Genomic DNA, 27,835 nt, shown 5'->3' on the forward strand with positions numbered 1-27,835 from the left:
AAAAGTAGCTACAATGAACTGTAAAGAATAGGTGAAGAAAAGGCAAAGACCCAGCTTGTTGGGGCACCGGGGTGGCTCGGTCGTTGGGCGTCTGCCTTCGGCTCAGGGCATGATCCTGGATCCCTGGGATCGAGCCCCGCATCAGGCTCTTCTGCTGGGAGCCTGCTTCTTCCTCTCCCACTCCCCCTGCTTGTGTTCCCTCTCTCGCTGGCTGTCTCTCTCTCTGTCAAATAAATAGGTAAAATCTTAAAAAAAAAAAAAAAAGACCCAGCTTGTTATCATTAAAAAAAGAATGCTTTAATTTCAGGGCAGGCCTTTTCAAGTATTTTGTTTGTTTTCTCTTTTAAACATCTGTAATACAGCTAGGAGAATCATCGTGCCCTAAGTTGAGTCGAGTTCTCCACTTTTGCTCTGATAGCTTTAGCAGCAACTTGTTTGCATATGCTTCCATTCCATTTTCATAATGAAATATAGTTAGCAAAGATGAAAATGCCAAGAAAATAGATGTGTTTTTAAAAATGGCAGGGGATTGGGTGGGGTAACTGGACATGTTTTCTAGCAGAGTTTACAAAATTACATTTCCCTCATTTCATATCCCTTAAATAGACTAACCAGGTAGAAGATAGCCCATTTTCAGAAAAGCTCCCTCAGGAATCGGTGGGAAATGTTCAAAAAACACTCTGAGTCAACATGCTGACAGTGATCAGGGAAAAAAGAACAAACTCCATGAACTCCACTAGCATTTGGGCTATATACAAAGAGCCATCACATCCCAGACTTAGGGAATGATATATGATGCACCTGGAAAAGTACATTCAGTTTGGATAAACTCAATTCCAGAAATATGTAGAAGATTGGAGAGAGTTAAGAGGGAAAAAAAATGATGAAATGACTAGGGAGGTGAGGTTGGGAGGGGCTTGGGAAGAAAGATTAAAGCAACTGACTAAGTAACTTTTAAGATCTGACATGATAAGAGCCAACAAATAATTTAAAATAGCAAATACTGGGGCGCCTGGGTGGCTCAGTTGTTAAGCTAGGCTGCCTTCAGCCCAGAACCTGATCCCAGGGTCCTGGGATCGAGCCCCACGTTGGGCTCCCTGCTCCTCTGGGAGCCTGCTTCTTCCTCTCCCACTCCCCCTGCTTGTGTTCCCTCTCTCGCTGGCTGTCCCTCTCTCTGTCAAATAAATCAATAAAATCTTTTTAAAAAATAGCAAATACTATTGAGACACAGAAATTATTTGGGCAAAAGACCACAGGAAAATAAGCAATATTGAGAAATCCAAAATTCTGGCTACATACAGAGGAAAATGAAAAACAAACACAAATAGTAACTTTTGAAATACTCTTAAGGAGACCATAAGAAACTCTAACTCATGGCAAATTTACTACTAACTACAAAGAAAGCCATGGGTGTTGGAAGATGATTGTAAGGAATGGGTGATGGGTGATATGACTGGAAATGTTCTTTCCTACTTAGTATTTCTACAAATCTATTATAATATGTAAATTCAAATTTATATTGAACAAGGGTATATTCCTTGCCATGCAGCGAGGCTTAAACAAAACTTTTAAAGAACCCATTATTACACAGTTTGCCCTGGGATCTCTGACTAACATAGGGGAGAAAACAGTTTTTAATCTGCAGTTTTCTGAAAACAATTCAATTAAAAATAATAAAAAATCTGAAACGCTGCCCACAAGGGTTAATAACTACAGAGGTGTCCAACAGATATTCAATCACAAAAATTTAAATGCTCTTTTCATTAAGCCTCTTGTGTCTTTTTCCATGGCTAAACCAAGATAATTGTTTTGGGGCTAATTTCTGAGGCTATTTAATAACACCTCCTGCTAGACTTCTTATGTAAACGCAGCAAGAGGAAGTATCCAGAGTAATAGAAAAATAGTTGTGCTCATTTTACAGCTCAAATTCATACTTTTCTTTATAAAAGAGATCCTGCTGTTTGAGTTTGGCAACTGCCTTACCAACTGCATTGGGGAAGATTGGATTAGGAGGCAAAGCTGACTATGCAGTAAAGTCCCCACTCTCTAGCAGGATTTTTATGTAAATTCCATTACAGTTCATACTTTTGCAGATAATGAAATGGATACAAAACACTTCAAGGTTTCTAAGTCAGCAAAATAATGAACAGGATAGCCTGTAAACTGCTTTAATACATTTTTGACATTTGGTCACTCATAAAAATGGGCTTTATATTTCTTCTTTCATATAGGTTTTCTTTTTTAATGCTACATTCTAACAGCTCATAGCTCTCTCTACAGGTTATTGCTAATGTGTGAACATGAACTACAAAAAGTTCATCGTACTTTAAATTTCAGCAAGTGGCAAATTCTACATTATGTTTCCTTAAGAAAATATGGACAATTTTTTTTCCTCCAAAATGTCATTCCTTTAGATTGAAAAAAAAGAAAGAAAGAAAGAAAGAAAGAAAGAAAGAAAGAAAGAACACATACCTTATAGACTAATGGCAGTGCCAGAGGGATATGCTTTTGTAATTAACTAACCACAAAATTAAAATTATGTAGATTGATCTATAATTATTCTTTTATATAATTTGTGATGACATGTATGGGTAAAAGTGTGTTTTCAAAAGACTAGCCCCTAGAGACAATATGTTTTCAGATTTCCAAATGGATCTTTTTTAGCAATAGTCAATGACTATAGCAGAAACAGTCAAGAAAAATATTATGTAGCACAATGTATAAAATGTATTCTTTACCTTCTGCTATTGTCATTTTAGTTCCATATACTGTCTGTGTTTGAAGGTGAAATTCCCATTAGTGTCAATGGAGAATCCAGGCATGGGGTAAAGGAAACTCAAGACTTTGGCAACAATGACACAATTTTCCAACTGAAACAAGAATGTGAACAAAGTACCCATTTCAAATATAAAGTATTCTGGTGATCCATTATCCCATTAGTGTAGCTGAACTTTTCAGGAAAGTGTACTCATCTTTATTCTGGGATGACTAACACATGCAATATTCCCTTTGGTATATTCAACAATTTCAGTCAAAATAGGAAGCCTATTGACATTTCACCTCATTGCCAAATCAAACAAGATTAGTCATTTGAACGGAGTCTCACTGATAGATGATTTTTGATCGTGAAATGTCAAAACATGATGCATGACCTTTGGCTTGTAGTTAGCCTTTTGGGAACCATGCAATGTCTTTCTCCAAAGAAAAGCCCAGCCTCAGGTTCCTGTGGGCCCATGCAGAGAAATGTATGACTGGCTCATGATTTAAAATGCTTCACTCTCATGGAGCTCTCAAATGCACAAAGCGTTCTGGAAGTAAACAGTCCCAGGACTATGCTTTGGTAAGTCCTGATGACTTAAAGAACCAGCCAGATGAAGAAATGGAGACGTGACCATGCTAAACAGGGGCAAAAGACCCACAAGCACTGATAGAAATACTGAGTGCTTACTTAGGCTTATGCTGATTGCTTTACATGCATTATCCCAAATAAGCCTTGCACACTCCTATAAAGTAGGTCTATTATTGTCTCTGTTTTACAGATGAAAAGATTGAGGATTAAAATCATATAGCACTCTATTTTTCAGAAGATCAAATGCTATGTAGTAGAATTGGATTTTAAACATTCTTAACCACTTTAAATACTGTCTTTCCCTTCAATCCTCCCCAACACAATCACCACCACCACCACCACCACCACCAAGAAAGTAATTTGCCCTACGTACTTTTTGGGATATACATTGGTTTTTGTGGTTTTATTCTTTTATGCTGCTTTTGATAGTTTTTAACCTGGTTTAATTTAGGTCTTAGATTATGATTTTGTTGCTGGTGGTGGTAGCATGCAGCTCTTTGTATGACCTTGGCCAATTACAGTTAGTTCTGCTCTTATTTCCCTCTAAGAGATTTTTCTTTAAAATTGCTGACCATATATGGAAAAGAAAATAGAGATTCCTCTGTTTGTTGTTGGTCTGTATGATTCTGACAGTAACAAAATGTAATTTCTGGGAATGTAATTATATTTTTACCAACAATAAAAATAACCAGTGAATGTGTGCACACTCATCAGGCCATATGCTAGATGCTTTGAGTATAGAAACTCATTCAGCACTCACACAACACTGTGGAGTAAGTATTACTGTAACCATTTTACAGATAACAAAATGGAGCTCAAACAATTTAAAGAACTTGTTTAAGATTATATAAAGTCTATAGCAGAACTGATCCAACACAGATCTTTCTGCCTCTGTGGACCTTGTGCTTTCCATATCCAGGAATATTAACTCTTCAGAGCTACTTTCTTTTAGACTAGAAATAAACTACTAAGATCTGACAAATAAGTGAAGATCATTAGCATAAGATACAATAGCATAACTGCCTTTCTTTCTTCCCATCTTGTCACTTACATCATCCTTCTGTCCACTCTTGTCCCATTTTTATATGAAATGATATTATATGTTTCAGTACTTTGAGCAATTGTGATACTGTGGAGTTTTGGATGTCTGGCAGCGGCTGTCATAAGTGAAGGGAAGAAACAAACCATCCCTAACTCTAGATTTGCCAAGCTTAGTGGTGTCTGTGGGAACAGGATGCCTTTGCCTACCTTGATCTAGTTGGCCTCAAAACCTCAGCTCTTAATTATAATACCAGGTTCATCTAATGTGTACACTGGACCTAAGAATTCTGCTTCCTTTCACTTCTGTTCCTCATTATGTTATGTGCCCCTGGTCTCATGAAGAAACAATGAAAAAGAGAAAGCAGGGGGGATAAGAGGTATTTCCCCCAGCACTTGGCAATTTGACATGTATGCAGATCTGTATTTATCTCTGTCTCATCCTTTTGAAGGTAAGCTTGTGGGGAGTACCATGCATGTCAAGTTGCATTAAGTACTCAGCACACTCTTACTCAACGCTTACCATAATAATTCTCATATTCATTCAAGAGAAAAGCCTTCTTTTCTTATGTCCAGCCAACTGAAAAGATTCATAAGGATGATTTTAAAAGATTGAAAGGCCACTCTAAGCACAAAAATTTACAAGATACACATACAGAGAGAGCAAAATCTCACAGTGGTAAAATACACTATTTGAGTTGTTGCTTTTTCTCTTGTTTAGACCTAATGTCTGCATAAAATGTTTGTTCAAAGCTGGTACATATTGTATCACTCAAGAATATATGTATGTCTCTTCAGAATTAAAAAGAGAAAAAAGAAAAACTCATCTGTTTGTGAACGAATCTGTACTTTTGAAGGGCTTGTTTGGTTGAAAGTTTATAGTACTTATTTTACAAAAAACAAAACAAAACCCCTCCAAAACAAAGGATTTTACTAAATTAGCTTCTTCTAGAAAATAAATCTGGATATGATCAGGAGCAGTCAAAGCAAGAAGCAGTAAAATCCAAAAATAATATTATAAACAGCTTAAGTCATTTAACTTTATGTAAATCTACTGAGGAGGAAAAAAAATGAGAGCAGAAAAAAAGAGACTGAACAAAGCAGGTTAAAAACTGGGAGGAGAGAACTCTTGCATCAAAGGAAAAGAAACAAAAGAAATTACAAGCTATTCTTCTTTTACTGTAAAGGAATTAAGACTTGCACCTATGATACATTGGAGTAGAAGCAACTATAAAAGAATAAAACATGCCCAAACCTGTATTTGGATCAAGGTGGAGTAGCTACCTGCCACAATTATATAAAACCATCTCAAGTTATTGTTACAGGATTATTTCTGAAATAGGAAAATACTCAAGTATGTAACATACTTCCCAGAATTTTCTCCCCTCAATCAGTAAGTTATAGCATTTCAGAACACAGCAAGTGCCACATTTATTAATTTCTAATACTGAATTAGAGTTTTCTAAATCTTCTTTATCCCCTTTAGAGTTTTATGCCTGACTTCTGTTTCATTGTGTATAAAAATGCATCAAAAATTATGCATATTTTTTATTCTACTGTCATTTTTTTAAATTGCTAAGTAAAAATTATTTCTCAGCTATCAAGCATACACAAAAGTGTTTACCCTTAAGTTACAAAAATTTGCTTAAGGTAAAATGATTGCTAAATACTATAAAACAAAGAAATATCAAAATGCATTTATTTTTAAGAAGTTTGACACCATATAGCCCTAATGGTATATAGGTCTGTTTGCCTAATAATAAGGTAACCATTTATCCCTCATCTGGGCAATCCCAATTTATGTCTCTTGCTCTGGCACAATTATTAATAGCATCCCTTTTACTCTCAGAGGCATCCAAGTTTAGATCAAAATTATATAGTTACCCCTACCTAATATCAAGGCAGCATGGCATGAAAAGATCTGAGGCTTTTGAGACAAGCCCATGGGGGTCTGTGCATATTTCCATCATTTACTTATTGTGTATACTCGGGCAATTACTTATCTACTCTGAGACCAATTTTGTCGTCAACAGCATATGGATAATAATAGCTCATAGACTTGTTGGGATAACATGAATGCAATAGTATTATGTCTGGGTACATACACAAATGGGGATAATAAGATCACCTTATAAGATTGTTGTGCAGTTAACTTAAGATGATGAATTTATGCATAGTGCTTGGCACATGGTAGATACACAAAAATACAGTTTTTGTCACACTCATTCTCATAATCATCATTATCATCTGCCATTAGTGGCTGTTTGTAAATATTAGAGCTAATTGCTTCTCTCCTTCTAACGTCATCTTTTCTAGTACTCATGTCACATCTGTGGAAGATGGTTAGAAATGTGCCTTGTACCCGTAACAACCAGGAATTAGGAGCACTTTCCTAGCACTTTAGACTGAGACTGTGTTGAACACTACATGGGCAGCATTTGCTCTAGTTCCTGGGGCAACATATTGGTTCATTTTGATATAGGAATGAGTGTCTCAGAGTGCATCTCAAAAGTCCCCTCAAGGCAGAGGAATATGAACTCTGACTTTTGGACAACTTGGGAAAAATGCCTGATTCTCCCCTCCTAAGAGAAAATTCCTTAGAAGTCTCCATCTGGATTCTTCGTAATTCAAGTGGCTTCCATTTTATTTCATTACATGCCTGTTTTTGTTTTGAATTTTAAAATGTTTTAAAAATTTGCCACCAAGGCAATTCTGTTCTCCAGTGAGATGCATAGTGTGTGCTCTTGATCTGCCTGTCTCCCGAAACACTTCTGCCTGCGTCCAGGTTACCTCTCCCCCAGTTTGAGAAAGAACAGAGACCCCCTCATTGGGTACCACTGGCTTAGAAGCCAGTTCTGCATTTTATGCACTTTGTGGCCTTTGGCATGCTACTGAATTTCTCTGAACCTCAGTCTCCTGGTCTTAAAAATGGGGATACTATAAATACCTAGCAAATTGTTTGATAATGAAATGTGATGTCTGTAAGCCCACTAACTCACATACTAGCAATTCAAACCATGTCAGTTATTTTACATTCTTTTTTGTGTTAGTTAAAATAGTTAATGATACCTAACCAGGTCACATTGATGAGGACCAGTTTGAATTTATTTCTGTTGGGACACAGAGCCCAAAAGCACATAAAATAGATGACATCTGGCTTAACACATAAAAATGTCTGTGCAACACAACACGGAGCCTCATGCAACTATCCAGGTTCTCTCTTTCAAATTCCCATAGTAACTCAGCTTTGAGTGGTAATAGCTTATTAATGACCTTACTTGACCAGGCATGCATGTTTTTTGGAATCCAGTTGCCATATAGGAACCATATGGTTGAGATCTCCTTAGACTTTACAAAGAGCATTAGTAAAATGAAAACAGAAATAATGTGAGGCACAGATTTCAATCAGCCAGACTCCATCCTTTACCTGGCTGACACCTAGTTGTCCTTCAGGATTCCAGTCACACACATTTTCCTCAAAGACCCTGTGCTTTCCTCTATCACTGTACTTATTACAAACCACAGAAAATTAATGTTCATTTATCTATCTGCTCCCTTAACCTTTCAATCTCCAGAGTAACAGTTCTCAAAGTGAAATCAGCAGACTCCTCAAGGTCCCTTAGACCCTTTAGGGGGATTTGCAAAGTCAAATCTACTTTCAAAATAATACTAAGATATTACTTGTCTTTTTCACTCTATTGACATATGTACTGATGATGGAAAAACACTGGTGTATAAAACTGCTAAAATTTTGAATTAAGGCAAGTGGCACCAAACTAGTTTGCATACAATTTATAAATCAAACTGTAGTATTGTAGTCATTATATTAATCACCTAACACTTGCAATAAAACAAAAGCAAAATAACACTAAACAAAGAACAAAAAGTAACATACCAATTTCAATTAAGAATGCCCTTTTAAAAACAATGAAAATTAACATTCATTTTATAAAGCCCAAATTCCTGAATATACATCTTTAAAATTCTGTGTACTGAAATGGGATGTATATAAAAAGCACTCGCACTGTAACTGAAGGATGATGATTGTCAAGCACTTGTGAGATAAATGTTTGGGTTGCAAGCTGAAATAGCTTCTCTTTTCATGGAACACCATTTTTACTTTAAAAAGCAACTGACAGACAAACCATGGTTATTCAGAGATCGGTACTTCACAGATATTTTTCAAAAGATGAATGAAAGCAAGCAAGTCAATTCAAGGAAAACAACCAATGGTATTTATTGCCAATGATAAAATTCAAACATTCATGCCAAAATTATAATCTAAAGAACAACTTGTACCTGCCACTGTGAACTTGACAACTTCCCAATACTTAAAGACTTTTCTGATAAGCTTGGTGGTGATATTAACAGTGGTGATGAAAAAAATAAGTTTTATGACATATGTCGACTTTTGGGAAATCTGCATAATTCAGTGAAACAGTATTTTCCATCATGTTATAAAATCATGCAGGTAATGCATGGGTAAAAAATCTATTCAAAATGTGAGATAAAAAGGGGAGCCTGGCTGGTTCAGTTGGTAGAGCATGTGACTCTTGATCTTGGGGTTGTTTGAGCCCCATGGTAGTCATAGAGATTACTTTTAAAAAATGCAAGATAAACCAATGTGTTTTAATGCAACAGATTTTAAAATGTTCTTTGATATGCTTTCAGATCCACCTTGCAACTAACCTTTAAAGAACTATTATTTATTGAAGTTTAGTTTAGTAACAAAGAAAAATATCGCATTTATCTTAAAAGGCTATTAAAATAATTCCCCCTCATTTCAACTAATATCTGTAAGGCTGATTTTTTTCATATACTTCAAACAAAACAATACATTGCAATAGGTTGATATACAAGTAGATGCGAAAATTTGGATGTCCTCTTTTAATACAGACATTAAAGATTTTGCAAAAAAAAATATAAATGATGTCAATTTTCAGGCTACATTTTTGTTTTCAAAAATACAGTTATTTTCATAAAAATGTGGTTTTTAAAAAAAATTATTTATTTTGAGAGAGAGAGAAAGAAAGAGCACACAAGCGGGGGGAGGGGCAGAGGAGGAGAGAGAGTGAATCTCAAGCAGACTCCCTGCCGAGCATGGAGCCCGAGGTGGGGCTTGATCTTAAGTTACTAAGATGGTGACCTGAGCAGAAACCAAGAGCTGGATGCTCAACTGCCTGAGCCACCCAGGTGCCCCCCAAATGTGTTTTTATGCCAAAGTGCAATGAGGTTATTATTACTATTTTTAATTGAATACATATATATCAAATTTTTTCGATATTCTAATGTGAAAAATATCGAGAGCTATAATCCACAAAAAAAAAGCTTTGGGGATCCTCAGTAATTTTTGAGGATGGAATTGGGTGATGAAACTAAAAAATGTAAGAATGTAAGAATCACTGCTTCATTCATCTTTCTATTCAATATGCCTGTTATTCACTAGGTGCTTTATACATGTTTATTTAATAGATGGATGGTTGATAAAGTAACTAAATATTGTATAGAATGCCAGAAAAATCTTTACTGTAATAGAAAATACCTTGATATGCAATATGTAAGGAAATCAGTTACAATGCAATTTATTATTATTATTATTATTTATCTATCATTGTTTCTTGCCTCCTAATGCCTGTCTCCAAAACTGAGACAAGGAAAAAGACTCTTTGGTCATAATTTATCATGTAATTAAATCACTCAAGAAACATCTACTAGGAAAGTACTACTTGCCTGGCTCTAGGTTGGGTATAGGTGGTGATGAGAGGGACAACCAAATAGTTTATTTTTCTTAAAGTTCATTATTTGACAGCCAAGTCAAAGAATTTACTTGTTTATATATTTTACAACAAACGTGTTTGGGATAAAATAGTTTTAACGCCTTTTGAAGATTTTAACAAGTTTTGGTTGATTGTTTTTTATATTGCTTTATCATTGTGCTTTAAGGAATATTTAGTACCCATCTCTTTCCCAGTTTCCTGTCATAAAAGTTTGAATGCTTATTAGTCCTAGACTGCTATGGAGGGGGAGTTTTGATGGGTAGAAAAACAGAAACCTGAGGGGACAAAGTGAGTGGGGCCACAGAGTCTCAACTAGATTGATTTACAGGTTAAAGTCTCACATGAATCAAGTCAGAGCTTAAAAAATTCTAAACCATAAGTTTTTTTTTTTCTTTTTGTATTAGTATTTTGCCTCCTTCAAGACAAAGTCAACTCTGTCCTCACCAAAAAAAAAAAAAAAAAAAAAAAAAAGGAGGTGGAAGGGGAGGAGGGGGAGGAGAGGGAAAAGAAGAAGAAAAGGAAAGGAAAAAAAGGGGGGGGGGAAGTAAATATGTGTGGGGATGGATGTGTTAATGAACTCAATGGGAGAAATATTTTCACTATACAGGTATCAAATCATCACAATGTCCTCTTTAAATAGCTTTCAATTTTATTTGTCAATTATACCTCAATAAAGCTGGAAAAAAGGTCAGGTCTTTCAAAAAAGAGAACATCTTCTTGATAACTCTATGAATGAGAAAAAGTAGAAAGAGTTTGGAATACACAGTACATATTTTTAGTCCCCCTGAATGAAGGAGATAATAAATCTTCTCTTGCCAGGAAAGGAATGCCTTTCAGTTGTGCTGATGTGGTTAATATACTATACCCAAGATTTAAAGCTCTGTAATTATTTCTTATATGCTATTTTATCCATTGTGAGATGCATTTTTCCCCTTGTTTTAACATTTCTGAAATTGGGATAAGGCTATTCAATCAATGATATATCATAGTTTCATTGGCATAGTTTTAAATTTTCTTTGTACAATATAAAATATTGTATTGATAGCATTTTATCAATATTGTATTGATAGCATTTTAAATTCAATGAGACATAGTATCTCAGAAAACTACATAAGACTTGATTCTATAGTCATATGGTGACACCGTAATCAGGATAGTGGACCTTAATGCCTTGAATTGGTTCTATTTCCCTTTCCTGTCTCATTGGAAAATACCACTATTTTCTCATCTAATGCTCATTAGATAAGCTGATTTGCTTCAAGACAAGGTAAGCAAATTTGAACGACACTATTTGATCCCTGAGAACTTCAGAGTTTGGTACAAAGTTTGCACAGGCCTAAGGGGAAAAAAATTCCAGATGTTTAGCTAATGTATAAATAAGATGTGATCACAAGACAGAGATTTCTATATAAAGACTGTATCCTAATTTTTATGCTTCAAAAAATTAAACATATCCACAGCTTACAATTGATTATATATATTTTTAATACAAACAACAGCATATGTAATTTTCCTTTGCATTACCCTTCTCTTCTGAAGTGCCAAGGAAAATAAATGTGTGCAAAAGCATTTATGCCCATGTCACTATCTGTACATTGGTTAAACAATCAAAAGTACTTCTGCAGATGCACGTATGAAAATTAAGAGCATTCCCACTTCCTCAGTCAAGACAGTCATGCTGTTCTGGCCGCACAGACGCATAATGGAAACAAAATTGCTTTAAATAATCAAAATACACAAAGGCACATTTTTCTGAGTGATTGGAAATAACCCTGACAAATGCTCACATTTGGTAAATTATGAGCTAGCCAAGGTACGTTTGCATAAATATAATGAAAAACATTTTTTAAAAATTTAGTAAGCATATAAAGCAAGGCATTCTCTTGGTAATGAATTTCTTTGACAGATAAACCAACAACCACGCAGGGCAAGTTTATGAAGGTGCCTCCCTGAGTGCTTGATAGTGTGTGTGTGTGCGTGCGCACACACACGTGCATGCGTGTGTGTGTATACATATACTTATATAGACAAAGGAAAATCCTGTAGAATTATGTGAGACAGAAATCTTCTTGCAACTAAAAATATAGATAAAGCCTAGACATATCATATAGCTACTTGTATTTTGAAAAGAACACAAATGATGTGCAATCTAACACTATGATAATATGGGACACAAATAATTCGTATTTCCCATGCATAACTCTTTGGTAACAGAGAGATTACGTAAGTGAACACATAATTATATTCTCTTCCAACAGTCTAGATACCACACCTCAGCTGCACACTTAAACAGGCATCAGTATATAGTTGAAAGGATTTGTGGGTGTCTCATAATAAAAGTGTTTGAATAGGGCAAGAAATAATTTTCTACTCCCAGGTAAAAATAATTTTCTTTTCTTTTTTTTTAAAGATTTTATTTATTTGAGAGAAAGACAGAGTGAGAGAGAGCATGAGAGGGGAGAGGGTCAAAGGCAGAAGCAGACACCCCACTGAGCAGGAAGCCTGATGGGGGACTTTGATCCCGGGACTCTGGGACCATGACCTGAGCTGAAGGCAGTCGCCCAACTGACTGAGCCACACAGGCACCCTAAAAATAATTTTCTATTCCTATGGCACTATTTATTATCTGATTGCTTTGTGTAGATTTGAGCACTGAGCACTACAACATGTGGATACAACAAAGAAAAGCCAAGGAAAGATGTACATTCACGTAGGATTTTCTAGATTAACCTATTTCTTAAGGGAAGCATAATAAGGTAGGGAGACTGACCACTGAGTTTGCCAGTCTGAGAAAGCTATTCTGAGAATTCTGTAGCCTTTCGAAATCACTAGTAGCTGAGGAACACACCTTTAAATGAAATGGATGTTATCAAGGTCTTTTCAAGTGGTCTTGCCACGTAAGACAAGTACCCACGTCTATAAGGGTAAACTGTGCTCAAAAAGATAAAATAAGCCAAGGACAGTGGGTGGAGTAGAGATGACTTTCTGGAAGGTGGGGTGGGGGGTGGGGAGGGGATTCTTTCAATTCCTAAGCATGAATTGTAGGAAGAGCCTGATTGTCTTACAGCCTTAGTCATCTTTGAATACCATCAACTTCTCCCCATTAACTGCCACCCACCTTCACCTTACAACAGGAAGTAAGAGCTTGAGAGAAACCAGAATTACAACAGGCCTCTGGTTGGGTAAAATGGTGCAGCTGACCAAGTTAAACTGGTGTCACTTGCCTCACTCTTTGAGGTAGTACTTATCCTTATCTCTTCTTCCTCTCATTTAAGAGCAAACTCCTAGAAAGCTTAATGCTTTGCTTTATTTTCAGTATTCAAATACACTGAAGATATTTGGTGAGAATTTATCACCTAGCAATATGATTTCTCTTCCCATAATTTCAGTGGAACCTCTCTCCTATTGGTCTCAATGACTAATTCATTGTGACATCCAGTGTTCTCGTATTTCATCTTCCTTGTCTGTGTATCCTCCTCTTCACCTGAGGAGTCCTTTCTTTTGGAAACTCTCCACCCTTCCTTTCTATGGACATTCCCAGTTTCCTTCTCTTTTCTTTTTTCTCTTCTCTTCTCTTCTCTTCTCTTCTCTTCTCTTCTCTTCTCTTCCCCTTCCTTTCCTTTTCTATTTTTGTCTTTTCCCTTCCCTCCCCTCCCCTCCTCTCCTCTCCCCTTCCCTTCCCCTTCCTCCTATCCTTCCTTCCTTCCTTCCTTCCTTCCTTCCTTCCTTCCTTCCTCCCTCCCTCCCTCCCTCTTTCTTTCCTTCTTTCCTTCTTTCTTTCTTTCTTTCTTTCTTTCTTTCTTTCTTTCTTTCTTTCTTTCTTTCTTTCTTTCTGTATTGGGAGAGGGGCAGAGGGAGAGGGAGAGAGAGAATCCTAAGCAGGTTCCGTGCCCAGGGCAGAGCCTGAAGTGGTGCTCAATCTCACAATCCCGAGATCATGACCTGAGATGAAATCAAGAGTCGGATGCTTAACCAACTGAGCCACCCAGGCACCCCTCCCAGTTTTCTTTCTAACTGTGTGACTGAAGCTTTTGTCTCCTTCCTCTTCACATGTTCATATTGTGATCTAAAAATTTGTTCCTCAGCCCTCTTTTTGCCTAACAAGAGCCCTCTCTCTTTTCTGACAATCTCATCTACTAGTTGGGCTGTGACTGCAGGTGACCCCCATAATTCTGTCATCCCCTCAGAGTGCCGGATACACGTATCCACCTGTACACTCTCTACAAAGGTAGGCTCTGGCACCAAAAAACTCATTATATCCAAACTGAATTTAGTGTCTTCCCTCTCACATTTCCATCTCCTCCTCATGTTTCCTATTTTTTTAAAAATGTCATCACCAATGTTTGAAATCTCAAAGTCAATAATTTGCGAAACCCTGTCAATACTTCCTCTGAGATATTGCTGCCATTTATATCCTCTTTTCCATCCATTCAATAGACTATCCCAATAGCCTCATAAATGTTCTTTAGGCTCTTCTGCATCCAACCACTTTCTATGTTGCTGCCAGAAAAATCTCTTTATTTTTTTTAAAGATTTTATTTATTTATTTATTTATTTATTTATTTATTTATTTGAGAAAGAGAGGGCACAAGCAGGGGGAGCGTCAGGCAGAGGGAGAAGCAGGCTCCCATTAAGCAGGGAGCCTGATGCGGAACTCGATCCAGGGACCCTGGGATCATGATCTGAGCCGAAGGCAGATGCTTAACGGACTGAGCCACCCAGGCATCCCAGAAAAATCTCTTTAAAACAGAGTTTTTTCATGTTAATATACATTTCCTTATCTAAATGCATTTGCTACAGTCATTTGCTTCATTAATATTTTTCTTTTCCTACAGAAGAAATCTCTCTTTTGTTGGTGCCTTTATATCATTAAGTAGTCTAGTCTAACAGGTTAGACTCATTTGATATTGAGCTCCGTAAGTAAAGAGCCTGATATGTCTACTTCGAATCTCCAACATACCCTGTAGTGACTGACATAAAGTAGACCCTCAGGAAATCTTTGATTTGGGGGTTGGGTTTAGTATCATTCCTTTGTTTAGAAACCTTCAACATTCCCTATTTATTACACCCCATGAATTTTTACCTGGTCAATTGGACCCTTAGACTTGGGATCTGAAAAGCTTGGCAAGAGGATAGTAGAAGGCAGGGGAAGAGGCCCAAACAAAAAGGAAATTGAAAGAAGCCCAGCAAGTGGCAGGCTGGAAGCATTCTGAGACAATATGTATATTGTTCTTTTGCCTACTGAGTGCTGCCTGGTCCTTGGGGGCCCAGACATGCACATACCACAACCACATTTCTCCAGGAATCTTGGAATGCTTGGTGCCCCTGTTATACCACACCCAGGCCTGCCACTCCCAGGGGATGCCCTGTGTCTGTTGGCAGCCACTTAATGACTGATGTGCTATGCTTCTGTCTTCTGGCAGGAAAACTGGAAGAGCCAGCTAAGCCTAAGAATGCACCTGTCCTGAAATGCTAATGGTAATTCCAGACATATCAAGCAGAGAGTTAGACTTTTGGGACCTTCTCTCTGCCAAGTGATACATGGATACTGTCTTAGACACTGGTTTTTCAGAAGATGCTGCCCTGATTGGTGCCTGACCTAAGGAGTATGAGCCAACAGAATCTGGGTTCAGTGGGAAGAAAGTACTATGATAAAGAGAAACTTGAGCAGTATCATACAGATTTCTCCTTTGTTAAATAAATACATTGACTGTCACCTACAAGGATGCAGGAGAGCAGAGGGAAAGGGAAGCACCAGAGAGATGATAGTGTTTCTCCCAAAGACGAAGCTCTTTTGTGCATTAAATGTCTCTTCTACTTCCTGTGCAGATAGATGTCTTCCCCACAGCTCCTCTCTCACTGTGGAATACAAGAGTGCTACACTGTAAACAACTACTTTAAGTGTACTGATAGTGGAGAATGTAAACTAGATTGTTAGGTAATTATAAGTCCAGTCCTATTACTCACTTTACCTTGGGGCGAGTTCATGTCTAAGTGAAGCTTTTATAATAACCCATTTCCATTTCTCCATTGTCCCTCATTTCTTCACCTAATTTCATTGTCAATTATTTTGCTGTACCTTTTTTTTTTTCCAATAAGAAAGTAAAGTCATTGTTACCTCCCTGTCATGTCCATCCTTTCCGATACCTTCCCAGGGGATGATCTCACCAACGTCTTCACTAGGATCAGAGGCATCTGGCACATAGTCTCGAAACTTCCCTCACCTTCACCCCAGATTTTTTTCACCATCTTCTTTTCCTCTCTTTTTTTCTTGGAGTAAGATTTTTTTAAACAAATCTCTATAGCTAGCATAATAAGCTGGACTCTCCCCAGTTCCTTCTCCATTAAGGACACATTTCCTTCTCTACTCCAAATTCTTCCTGCTCCAGCAGCTCTTTTCTCCTCTATAAGCATGGTCAACTCTGCACTTTCTTAGAAAAGTTTTCATGCCTCACTTCTTTCCTTTCACTTTTTGAATAAAGATTCCACACATTTTCTATTTCTAGATATTATCACCTTCATTCTTCTCATGCCCTTGAAGGATGTATTCAGCCCCCATGAATCTGTGGAAACAGTTCTTGTTGACCTAACCCTTGCTGAAACATTAGCTGCTGCCAGCCCATCTATGGTTCTCACTCTATAATAATAAGCACAGTAGACCATTCTGAATCACCCTGGGGTGTTGCGCTTCTACACTGGGTTACAAGCTTTCCTGAACACCTTCCATCTCCATAGTAAGTCCTCTTCTTCCTTCTCTACACATTTATTCTCTTTCCTTCTGACCCTGTGATTGTTGCATGAGATCATTTGCATCATCCACGAATAGAGGTCTTTTCATATATCATCACAACCCTACACTAGAAGTCATTTTCTGCAGACAACATCTTCTAAGATTTTTTTGCTCTCCTTGGTAAAGATACCAATATATCCACATTTTATACTCACATAAAATATTTTCATCCCAGCCAGATAGAATTTGCTTAATGCATACATATTTTGGGAATTTATTTTTGGCTTATTTTTGTTTTCCTTTTCTGATTGTGGGTGTCTGATCGTGATAGAGCTTCGAGGAAAAGTTGTTTCAGCTCAGGGTACTTGGAATTCATAGTTAGCCCTTGAAAACCACTGTTTCCAAATCACCATGTACACATCATGGAGACACCCTTGAATTCTTGCACTACTCTGGATTTTCTCCTTCTTCCCTTGCATATTTTTTATATGTAGGATGAAAGTGTGATGACGGCCGTGAAAGTGAAGTGGGAGCCTCAGTGTTGTGTCTGAATATTTTCACTGTCACCTTTTCACTTCATACATATACATATCTCATATCTGTAGGAAGTCTTTGGCAGTGGGCATATTTGAACAGACATTTTAGGAAGGAAGGAAGGAAGGAAGGAAGGAAGGGAGGGAGGGAGGGAGGGAGGGAGGGAGGGAGGAAGGGAGGAAGGGTCATATTAGTGAACACTCTAGGTGCTGTTCCCTAGCATGTCATATACTGAGCTGACTGAGAAGACAAGTAGATGACTGCTTACTTTTGGTCAGACCAAATGGTGTGAAGTGTCCTATATCCATCCATGGGATGTATCCGACTTGCGTCCTTGAGAAATGACTATTCTTACAGATACAGGCTTTCAGAAAAGGATACTGACAGCCTTCCTCTTCAATCTATTCTTCTATAGATGGACTTTGGGGCTTGCCTGATAGACTGTTTGACAGATCCTTCACAGTGTCCATTCAGCCCTGGGGGCAGAGGCAGCTCCCTTTATCTAACACAATAGGGCCAAAGAAAAGTCAGAGAGGGAGTTAGCCTCCCAAAAAGGCCATGAGAACTCTCTTTATGGAAGACCATAGATTCAAGTTTCAGTAATGTGGGCTTCTCCACAAGGTAATAACTGCTAATAGCATGTATTTCCCAGGGAAACTGAGTTAGGTTCCCTTATACAACTCCTGAGAGAAGAAATGTGGCAAAAACTGGGACCCTGTCCATCTTGCTTACTTCATATCCTCTGACAGAAAGAGGTGCTCCCTAAATATTTGTGGAACTGAAATGTATGAAATGTGACCAAAGAAATAGGTAGCACTTGATTGTAGTACCAGGTTTTGGGGACTTTGGCAAATTCCTTATTTTCTTATACTATTTTCTGAAGAAAGTATCACATATTCCTGGGGTTGTGATTTAAGGTTTTTCCCTGAGGCATTGCCAAGGAAGTTAGGAATTTGGTTGAAATTGATCCTCTGCTAAGAGAGTCAGTGGTCCTATTGGAAAATCTCACCTCAGTACATTTTAGGGTTAGATGCACTCTTAAAGAAAGTCCTTTTCTTGAAGTCTCTAGCCCTAGCTGAGGCCACAAGATACCAGACTTAGTAGACACATAGACAATTCAACTGTGACCACTGGGTTTTAATTAAAAATGTACCTTTTTTGAATATAGTTTCACCAATTATGAAAAATGACCTCTTCGGATAATTACATAAATGTCAAGTAGAAATAGCCTATAACCGGCATAAATATAACTGCCATCAAATAGTTATAAATCGGCTTTTTAGCAACGTTTAGTGTACCCTCAACAGTTTTTTTAAAAACCCAAAACATTTTATTTTAATCAAGAAGAAAACAAGGTATGTCACAGATGAAAATGACACACATATTTTTGTGCTTATTATTTAAGGAAAGGAGAAACATCTGAAATCTGTTTGCTAACTACAGTATAATACAAATTAGCCTGCAGGCACCGTGTGTGCCGTACCCTGTCTGCTTGCCAGCCCTGCTTAGTCCCAACGTATTAATGAGCAAGTGCAAGTATTTGAACAATCAGCATTTCCGCATTTGCATGCAAACTCTCATGCTGTGTAATTATACACAGAGCTGGCACTCAAATTAATTAAAGCTGATTTCTCTGTGACTGCAAACTGGTCATATCCTCAGCTTTGCCTTCCTATGAAGTCATCACTCTACATTCAACGTGACATTTCTGTCCCTGGCATTCTTAGTAATGCTAATGTTCGACAATTGTGAATCCGGCAATATTTTAGATTGCAGCTGACAATGGCTGGGTGTTCTGGTGCTTCTCCTCTCCTCCCTATTTTTCTCCCGTCTGGTATAAAGATAAAGAACAGCTTTTGAACGCCTGCTTTGTAATTATCTCAAATAATAATGCAAACAAATTACATATATTGTTTCAGTTGGTTCCCTCCCTCTTTTATGACTCCACCCACTTGATTAGTGCTTACAAACAATTCATCAAACTTAAAAAATCTGTTTGTTTGATAGTAGCGAACAATTAGTTTTGATGGCTTTTGTTTTAATTTTGAAAAGGCTTTAACAAATGGTGTTTTATTTTCATAGATAAGGATCTCATAATTCAGGATCAGGAAGATTAGGAGAGAAAGAAGCAGGAATGACTGCTAGATTTGATTAAGACTTTTTGAATCCTCATCAAACACAGCAGTATTGCAACGGAGACTATTATTTGCCAAAGAGATCCATAAACGTTAACTTCTAGGGGCAGAGGCTTTCCTCAGCTCTTCCATGATAAAGCCATCACCCTTTGGTTTCTCAGTTCCTCTGAAGGAACTGTTTCTGTGACAATTCCTTTGAAAAGACATCCTTAGAGCAATTAAGATATCATTACGTTTCTCTTTTCATAAATTTAAATCTCTGAATACAGGTGGCTACTAAAAAACACTGCCATGTAGGGCCCGGGAGATGAGCTGCTTTCACACATTCCTCTGAAATCACTCCTTAACACTCAACTACAGCTCACCATCGTCCTCATTCCTCTGTATCCCATTAGCCAGAAACTGCACAGATAACTATTCGCAGGGGCTGGATGTCTCTTTTTAGAGCAGGCACCAAACAGTTGTATCCCTCAAGTTCAGGACCCTGAAATACACTGCCAAGAAGATTGCCCCAGTGATCTACATTTGAAAGGAAAGATCGAGCAGTGGATCCCTTTAAAATCAATCTCTAGTGATCAAACCAAGAGATATAATTGCCCTTACCTTATCAGTAGCACTTCTGGGTCCACATAGAACATCAGTTAGTAAGCTCCCTTCAAATTCCAGTTGGCACACAAGTGAGAAAGGAGTTTTTCCCGGAGAGGCTTCTGGGGAGATCACAGTCACTATTATTGTGATCCGAAGCCTGCCCTTGTGTCTTGTCATGAATTTCCTACGCAGACAGGTGTCACATTGGCATGAATTTCGTTGCCAAGTGCAGTTTAAGAGGTGGGCGTGGCCGTGATCATGTAGCCAGTTCCACCTGTCTCTAAACCCTCATAACCTCCATGCTTTCAAAATTTCGCTCAGGTACCCAGTGACTTCACGAGTTACCCACGCACTGGATCGGACTAACAGAGGTGTGGGAACAGTATCGAGTTAAGCAGCACCGTCATTGTAGTACACAATGCTCATTGCTACTGGCAAATACCTATTTGCTGAATCAGGATTGGGCTGCACTGAGCAGGACTAGGCAGTTCTACTGCTTTCTGTTTGTTTCCTTTTTAGAAACCATCCTCTTCTAATTAACCATTTAGCAAAAATAGATTCTTTTTGATGCTCGTTCCCTAAAAATACAGCTTTTATAAGCATAGAGAATTACTATATTTTAACCTTTTTTTAAAGCAAACACTTGCAAAACAAAAGGCAAAGAAAACTGGAGTTCCCCAAACAATTAAAATGAACATGACTGCGTATGTTGTATTTTCTGCTCTTAAACTTTCTGATAGCAAATCAAATACATTTTTTAGTTATGATTCTTTTACTTCTTATGGGAGAAAGATATAGGAGAGATGTTCTGTAAACTTCTTAAGAAAAGGGAATCTTTTACACCTTAAGGAGTAATAGACAGCTGGTACTCGTTTTTTCTTTTTTTAATGGTGGTATTTTTAAAAAGTTGATTGCATATCTCCTTATAGGTATATGTATAAATGGAATTCAGGTTTGCAACTGGTAAGATAAGATTCTAGAAACATGACATTACATGTTTTATTAATCATTGTAAGTATAACATGATCACAACGAAGTCTAGAAAATAAGGAGCTCAATAGATGTAAATGGCATGTCTTTGACTTACAATTTCTACCCATTTTATCAGTGTACTCTGAAAGTGATGGCCTATTAATTTTTTTAGACTCCTCAATTCCTCAGTGACATTTAAATCAAGCAAACTCTTCTTCCTTTTTTGGGGGGGGGGAATCAATCTAAACTCAAATATTTGGCCCAGTATCTTACCCAAAGGAAAAATTTCTTATGTCATATTGCCTTTTCTTCAACTTGCCCACCAGCTAACACAAAACTGACGTGTACATAATGATATATAATAGATTTTTGCTAAGTAAATAGTTAGTGGTACATTTATAACTGTGTATGTGGACAATGTAAATGATATAAATCAACTAACCTGCAGACTTTTGAAGGTTTCCTTCTTGTACAGGGCTTATGCAAGGTTTGCATATAAACACAAATGGTAATCATTTTCTAAATAAATTGAAATTAGATAACTTTGGAAAGAATACATTACTAAGTCTAAGATGATCCATTCTGATTTTAGATAGAGATCGCCCTTATTTTTGACCAATATCTTCCTGAATTGTCTATTCTTCAGTATGAATTTTTTCTGAGGTTTCACGAAGCTTTGAGGATAAATTTAATCCCTATTCCACATGAAAGTTATTCAACTATTTGAAAAATGGCTATCATTTTTCCCTAAGTCTACTCTTTTTTCAGTCTGAGCATTCCTTTAATCATTCTAATATGAGATGGCTTTTAAGGTTTCTCACCATATTGGATAGATTCCAGTTTGTCCATGTCTCTTCTAAATGTGGCATCAGAACTGAATGCATTACTTAAGACATGGTCTAATTATGCAAAGTACGTGGATACTGATGCCTGCCTTGTTCTGCACTCTATTTCTAATAATTTAGAATTTTATGAAGGCAGGAAATGCATTCTGAGGAGGGGTTGGCATCATTATCATATTCTTAGTTCTTGAACTTTTTACAAAACTAAAATGTCTAAATATTTTTCATACCAAATTCTTTCTAATCCAGTCTCTTGAGATGTGTTCTTATTGTCGTTTAAGTTTTGGGTGGAAATAGAGGACTTTATATCCATCCATAATAGAGCTCATATTTGGTACTGGCCATTGTTCTAATTCTTTGTGGCATTTTTGAATCCTGATTTTGCTACCCGATGTCTTAGTTACTATATTTTATTTTGTGTCATTCTTGGAAAGACAAAAGTGAAAAAGCTCACAGCAAAGCAAGGACACTGCCAATATAATTATTATGCTTTCCATGTTTTCTTTCAAATCATTGGCAAAAAAAAAAAAAAGATAGTACAATTCTCCAAGATCTCTCTTCAGATTGACAACATTCAATCACCCTTAGCTCATGAGAATAAAATATAACACCTATTATTTTTTTTGAGCATTTATGTGAGGATAGGTAAAAAGCACTTCATGTACACGGTATTGTTTAAGCACAACATCTTTATGACAGATAGTTTTAATCCCTCATTACAGTTGAGGAGATTAAGGTTCAGGAAGTTTATGCAACTTGCACAAATTGACATAGCTGATAAATTGCAGGGCTTCAATTTGAACCGCCAAGTTTCCGTGACTCCAAAATTCATTCTTCATCACTCTTAAAGAGGTAATTCTGCCGTTTTTGGAAACTTTCTAACTATACTATAGACTAGTCTAACTTATCTTTTAGGAACGTATGAGAATTTTGATTAAAAAACTTGCCAAAATTTGGTTATACCGTTTTTTCTTTTTCTAAGAGTAAAAGTAATATACTTTACCTGGAGCTACTTTGTTCTTAGTGAACCCATCTGATTGTTTTGTTTTGTTTTTAAGATTTTATTTATTTATTTGACAGAGAGAGAGAGAACACAAGCAAGGGGAGCAGCAGGCAGAGGGAGAGGGAGAAGCAGGCTGCCGGCTGAGCAGGGAGCCTGACGTGGGGCTCCATTCCAGGACCCCGAGATCATGACCTGAGCCGAAGGCAGACACCCAACCAACTGACCCACTCAGGTGCCCCAAACCCATACTGGTTCGTAACAGTCACTGACATCGTCTCAAAATGCTCAGTTTTACTTTTGTCCAAATTTTGCTAGAGACTGATGTCAAACTCTTTGGTTTGCAGTTCACAGAATCCTTCTTTCCTTTCTAATAAAATCAGATCAGCATAGACTCATCTTCGGTTTTCTTGATTCTTCCCCATTCTCCATGATACCTCAGAAATAATTGACAGAGGTTCCATGAACACATCTGAAGTTCTTTCTTTCCTGAAGACAGCAGAACATATTTATGTAGCTATCTGCTTCACCTTCTTGGGGTTCATTTCCTGTAAAGTGAGTTATTGAAAGTAAAGACTGAATTGTTCTGCACCAAGTTTTACATGTCGAACACACTTTTAAATATTTGTTGAAAAAAATCGACATTGTGGAGAAGAAAAAAAAAAAGCCCTACAATCTTGTTTTATGTAAAAGAAAAAAGACCCCTATTTTTTGCCTTCTTGGGAGGAGCAACACTTGTATCAGACATGAATGGTTCTTTTGTTAAGGAAAAAAACTAGATTAATCTGGATGAGGTATTGAAGTTGAGAAAGTCAAGGTCCTTTTGGGCATAGCCTGATGGGCAACATTAGATAAAGAGAGGGCTAAATTTCCCTGTAATACATTATGAACAATTTGTCAGTCTGGGAAATAAGACTTGGACATGGGAAGAAGGGAAGAGGTATGAAAGTGTAGTGGTGTGAGGTGCTGCCCACGAACATGGCAGAAAGCCCAGAACACAACAGAGGAACACAGACAGGGAGGAATTCTGAAACTGCTTACGCGTAAATCTCAAAACATGGCTGTGCTAGCCCAAGAGGTGATACAGAAACGATAATAGAGGACCTCGTCCTTTTCTTCAGGATAGTGGATGATCCCATTTTGTAAAATGAAAAGTCCTTTGAAAGAGGAAAGAGCTTCTATGTGGGTAACATTTATTATTCCAGTTTGAGTGGATATTAGAAAATAATAAAGCCCTTATCTTCTTATAACATTCTACTGATATAATTTTTCCCTAATCATACTTTTATTACACTGTTTTTTTAGGAGTTGCATTAATTCTTTCATGGAGTAGTACATATTTTTATTACATAGAAAAACCCAAGGTTATTTTTGGAAGGTAAGCAGAGAATGAAAGGAAGGCATGTTATCAAGAGAATGTCGAGTCCTCCGATATGAAAGACTCTTTAAAATGTTATTTTACTCTAGCTAGAAAAGACTAAAACATCAGTTTAATATGAATTTCATAGAAGTAACCAAATAATTGTCAGGAAGTAAAAGGCTTTTTAAGACCATTTTTTCTCCAGAAGAATATCATGTGTGTACACATATAATATTATTTTCAATATTCTTAGACTATTCTTAATAAAATAAATATGTTTAATAATAAAACTAATTCTGATGGGGAGTATAAAATAATTCATATATTATATTATTAAAAGAGATATGTGTATATATGTGCGGGTATGTGACAAAAAAAAGATTCACAATTTTTAATCAGCTTGAAAGTAAAAATTTGTTGCTGAGAATGTTTCTCTTTGGTAATATGCAGGATTGGAAGCATCAGCACAGTAGTATTATGCTAATGCATTACAGCTGGAAGATGAGCCTTGCTGAAAAATCAAGAAACTGAATACTGAACAGTTAGTTGCAGAAGGGCAATTATGAGACCTGGTCTGGTTTCATTATCTAAGATGAGTGAGAATAAAATGCAAAACTGAAACATAAATGATGCAAAGCATATTAGGTATTAGATTTCTTCTTTTGTTTTAATTATGTAAGTTTTCATTAATAAGTGCTTTGAAATATATGATCTTTTCTTTGATGCTGGCTATTTCGAAGCAACATGTTATATGGGCTTATACTGCATTATATTATAATAATTCTAATAGCTAACTGTTTTATTACTGTGTGCCAGGTATTGTGCTAAACACTTTACATACATTATCTCATTTATTGCCTCAATTTATGAAGTAGATAATATTATCAACTCCTTTTAAAAGAAGGAGCAACTGAAGCACAGAGAAGTTAAGCAACTTGTCCAAGGTCACATAGTTAGCATATAATTGAGCCAGGACAAAACTCAGTTAATGTGGAAACTGTATACTGCTTATTTATTTTGCATCTACTATGAGCTTTCTTTATGTACCTGCTATGTTAAGTGTTTTTCATATGCTCTATACTCTCATGAAGGAAAAATCCATCTTTCTGTTAGTTTGTAATGCCAACCAGTCCTTAATATCCTATTCAAGGGACGCCTGGGTGACTCAGTTGGTTAAGCGTCTGCCTTTGGCTCAGGTAATGATCCCAGGGTCCTGGGATTGAGTCCTGCATCAGGCTCCCTGCTCAGCTGGGACACTGCTTCTCCCTCTGCCTGCCGCTCCCCCTGCTTGTGCTCTCTCTCTTTCTCTGACAAATAAATAAATAAAATCTTTAAAAAATATATCCTATTCAAAGTGAATGCAAAATATACTTTGTCTGTTAAGGCTAGCTCAAGGGTCAACTTATTTATGGCTTTTGTTGATTTCATTGAGCAGAGCTGACTGCTGTCTCCCTTGTATCCCCTGTACCCTGTTCAGATGCCTGTATACACCCAAAATATCCACGGCTCTTTATTTACTTACATATCTACTTACCTACGGGGCCTAGCTTGGTGTTGAAATGCAATAGCTGTTAACAAACACTTGTGTAAAGAATCAATAACTGGGGCTAGCCCTTATCTTTTCTGCATCATTTTTCGACTCATAATTTTCCCTGCCAGGCACCAATTTGTCTCCTGCTGGAGGAAAGCAGAGTACTGCCTTCTCTACACTTTGAATTAATGTTTTCCCTGTTTACTAAACTAAAGTGGTAAGGAAACATGAGTTTCTCTGCTCAAGCAAGCAGTATTCTTGATAAATATATTAAAAATACTGAATCAACAAGCGTTATGTTGGACTACCCCAAAGAGAAGTTACCTAAAGTTTGACCACCGTGCCCGTGATAAATGTGGCTCAATATCATTCTTCCCAAAAGTCTTTATTATTAAGTAAAGTGACCCACAGTTTAAACAGAGAAGGAAGCTATAATGTTTTCACTCTGACATAAACCTGGGAAGAGGAGAAAGTCAAGTGCAGACTAGTGCATTGGCATAATACCACTCTTTGCTTTTTTTTTTAATCCATTCATCTGACATTTATTGAATAAATGATGACATGAAGAGAGGTGGGAAGCTGTGGGCAGGCTCTGAGTTGGCTGCAGAGAGCAGGAGACCTTTGAGTGGAACACTAGAATAAAATTTAGTTAAGAGGGTGGCTAGGGCACCTGGGTGGCTCAGTTGGTTAAGTATCTGACTCCTGATTTCAGCTCAGATCATGATCTCAGGGGTGTGAGATTGAGCCCCGAGTCAGACTCTGTGCTCAGTAGGGAGTCTGCTTTAGATTCTCTCTCTCTCTCCCTCTCTGCCCCTCCCCTCCTCTAAAAATAAATAAATAAATAAATCTTAAAAAAAAAAAAAGAGGGGAGAGTGGCAAGCAGGCAGAATGAAAAACAAGGAAGAGCAGCAACCACATCGGGACACAGGGGCCCAGGTCCTCTTGGGTAACTGTGAGAAGTTCAGTGGAGCAGAAGATTCTTGGAGTAGAGAAGACTGTGTTAGCCACATGGTCCCACCTGAGCATTTTATCATTAAAAATACATCAGTAGACCTGTACTGGAGGTCTACCTCCATCATGACTTCAAGAGATGGCCTTATAAAAGTCTTTTCACACTGTGGGTGAAAAAAGCAAATGCCTAAGAAGGCCCAGTAAGTAAAGATTAATGAGTAAGGAGACGGGGAATAAGACAACAGGAAGTAGCATACTGCCTTGACATGGGGCATGTGGGCCTAGTGGTAGCCAGCCACAGCAGAACTTTCAACTATTCTAGATAATTCAGCTACCCAGTTTTTTTTCTTTGTGATACCTCCAATTTTTAAAGTATGGACAACTAGTTTAATATTTTATTAAATATTATACTAGCAAAAATAATGCCTATTACCATTCTCTCAGCCCTGAGGTAAATTTTCTTTTCTTTTTTTTTTTTTAAGATTTTATTTATTTATTTGACAGAGAGAGACAGCAGAGAGAGGGAACACAAGCAAGGAGAGTGTGAGAGGGAGAAGCAGGCTTCCCGCTGAGCAGGGAGCCCGATGTGGGGCTCAATCCCAGGACCCTGGGATCATGACCGGAGCCGAAGGCAGACACTTAACTAAGGCTGAGCCACCCAGGCACCCCTGATGTAAATTTTCTGTTCTATGAAATGAGTTGATAATACTTGCTCTATATTTCTCAAAAGATTATTAGAAAGATCAAATCACCTTGTAGATAAATATTTAGAAAATTATAATGTGCTACAGCAATTAAAATATCACTTATATAATTATCAATGCCAGCAATTTTCATTTTTAAAAAGATTTTATTTATTTGAGAGAGAGAGAGAGAGCACAAGCAAGGGGAGCAGCAGAGGGAAAGGGAGAAGCAGACTCCCCCCTGAGCAGGGAGCCTGATGCGGAACTCAATCCCAGGACCCTGGGATCATGACCTGAGCCGAAGGCAGACACTTGACCAACTGAGCCACCCAGGTGTCCCAACCT

The 27,835-nt window shown here is 37.4% G+C and overlaps 1 protein-coding gene across 1 annotated transcript in view; it reads right to left on the reverse strand.

Moving 5' to 3' along the window:
• The window catches only part of ADGRL2 (adhesion G protein-coupled receptor L2), a 269,281-nt gene extending 248,970 nt beyond the window's left edge, over positions 1 to 20,311 (reverse strand). Inside the window, exon 1 of the mRNA XM_044383702.3 lies at positions 20,167 to 20,311. The gene's annotated coding sequence lies outside the window, so the exon portion shown is untranslated. The remainder of the gene's footprint in view (positions 1 to 20,166) is intronic.
• Between the last annotated feature and the right edge of the window lie 7,524 nt (positions 20,312 to 27,835).

Source organism: Ursus arctos, unplaced genomic scaffold, assembly GCF_023065955.2.
Source record: "Ursus arctos isolate Adak ecotype North America unplaced genomic scaffold, UrsArc2.0 scaffold_12, whole genome shotgun sequence".
NCBI classification, from domain to species: Eukaryota; Metazoa; Chordata; class Mammalia; order Carnivora; family Ursidae; genus Ursus; species Ursus arctos.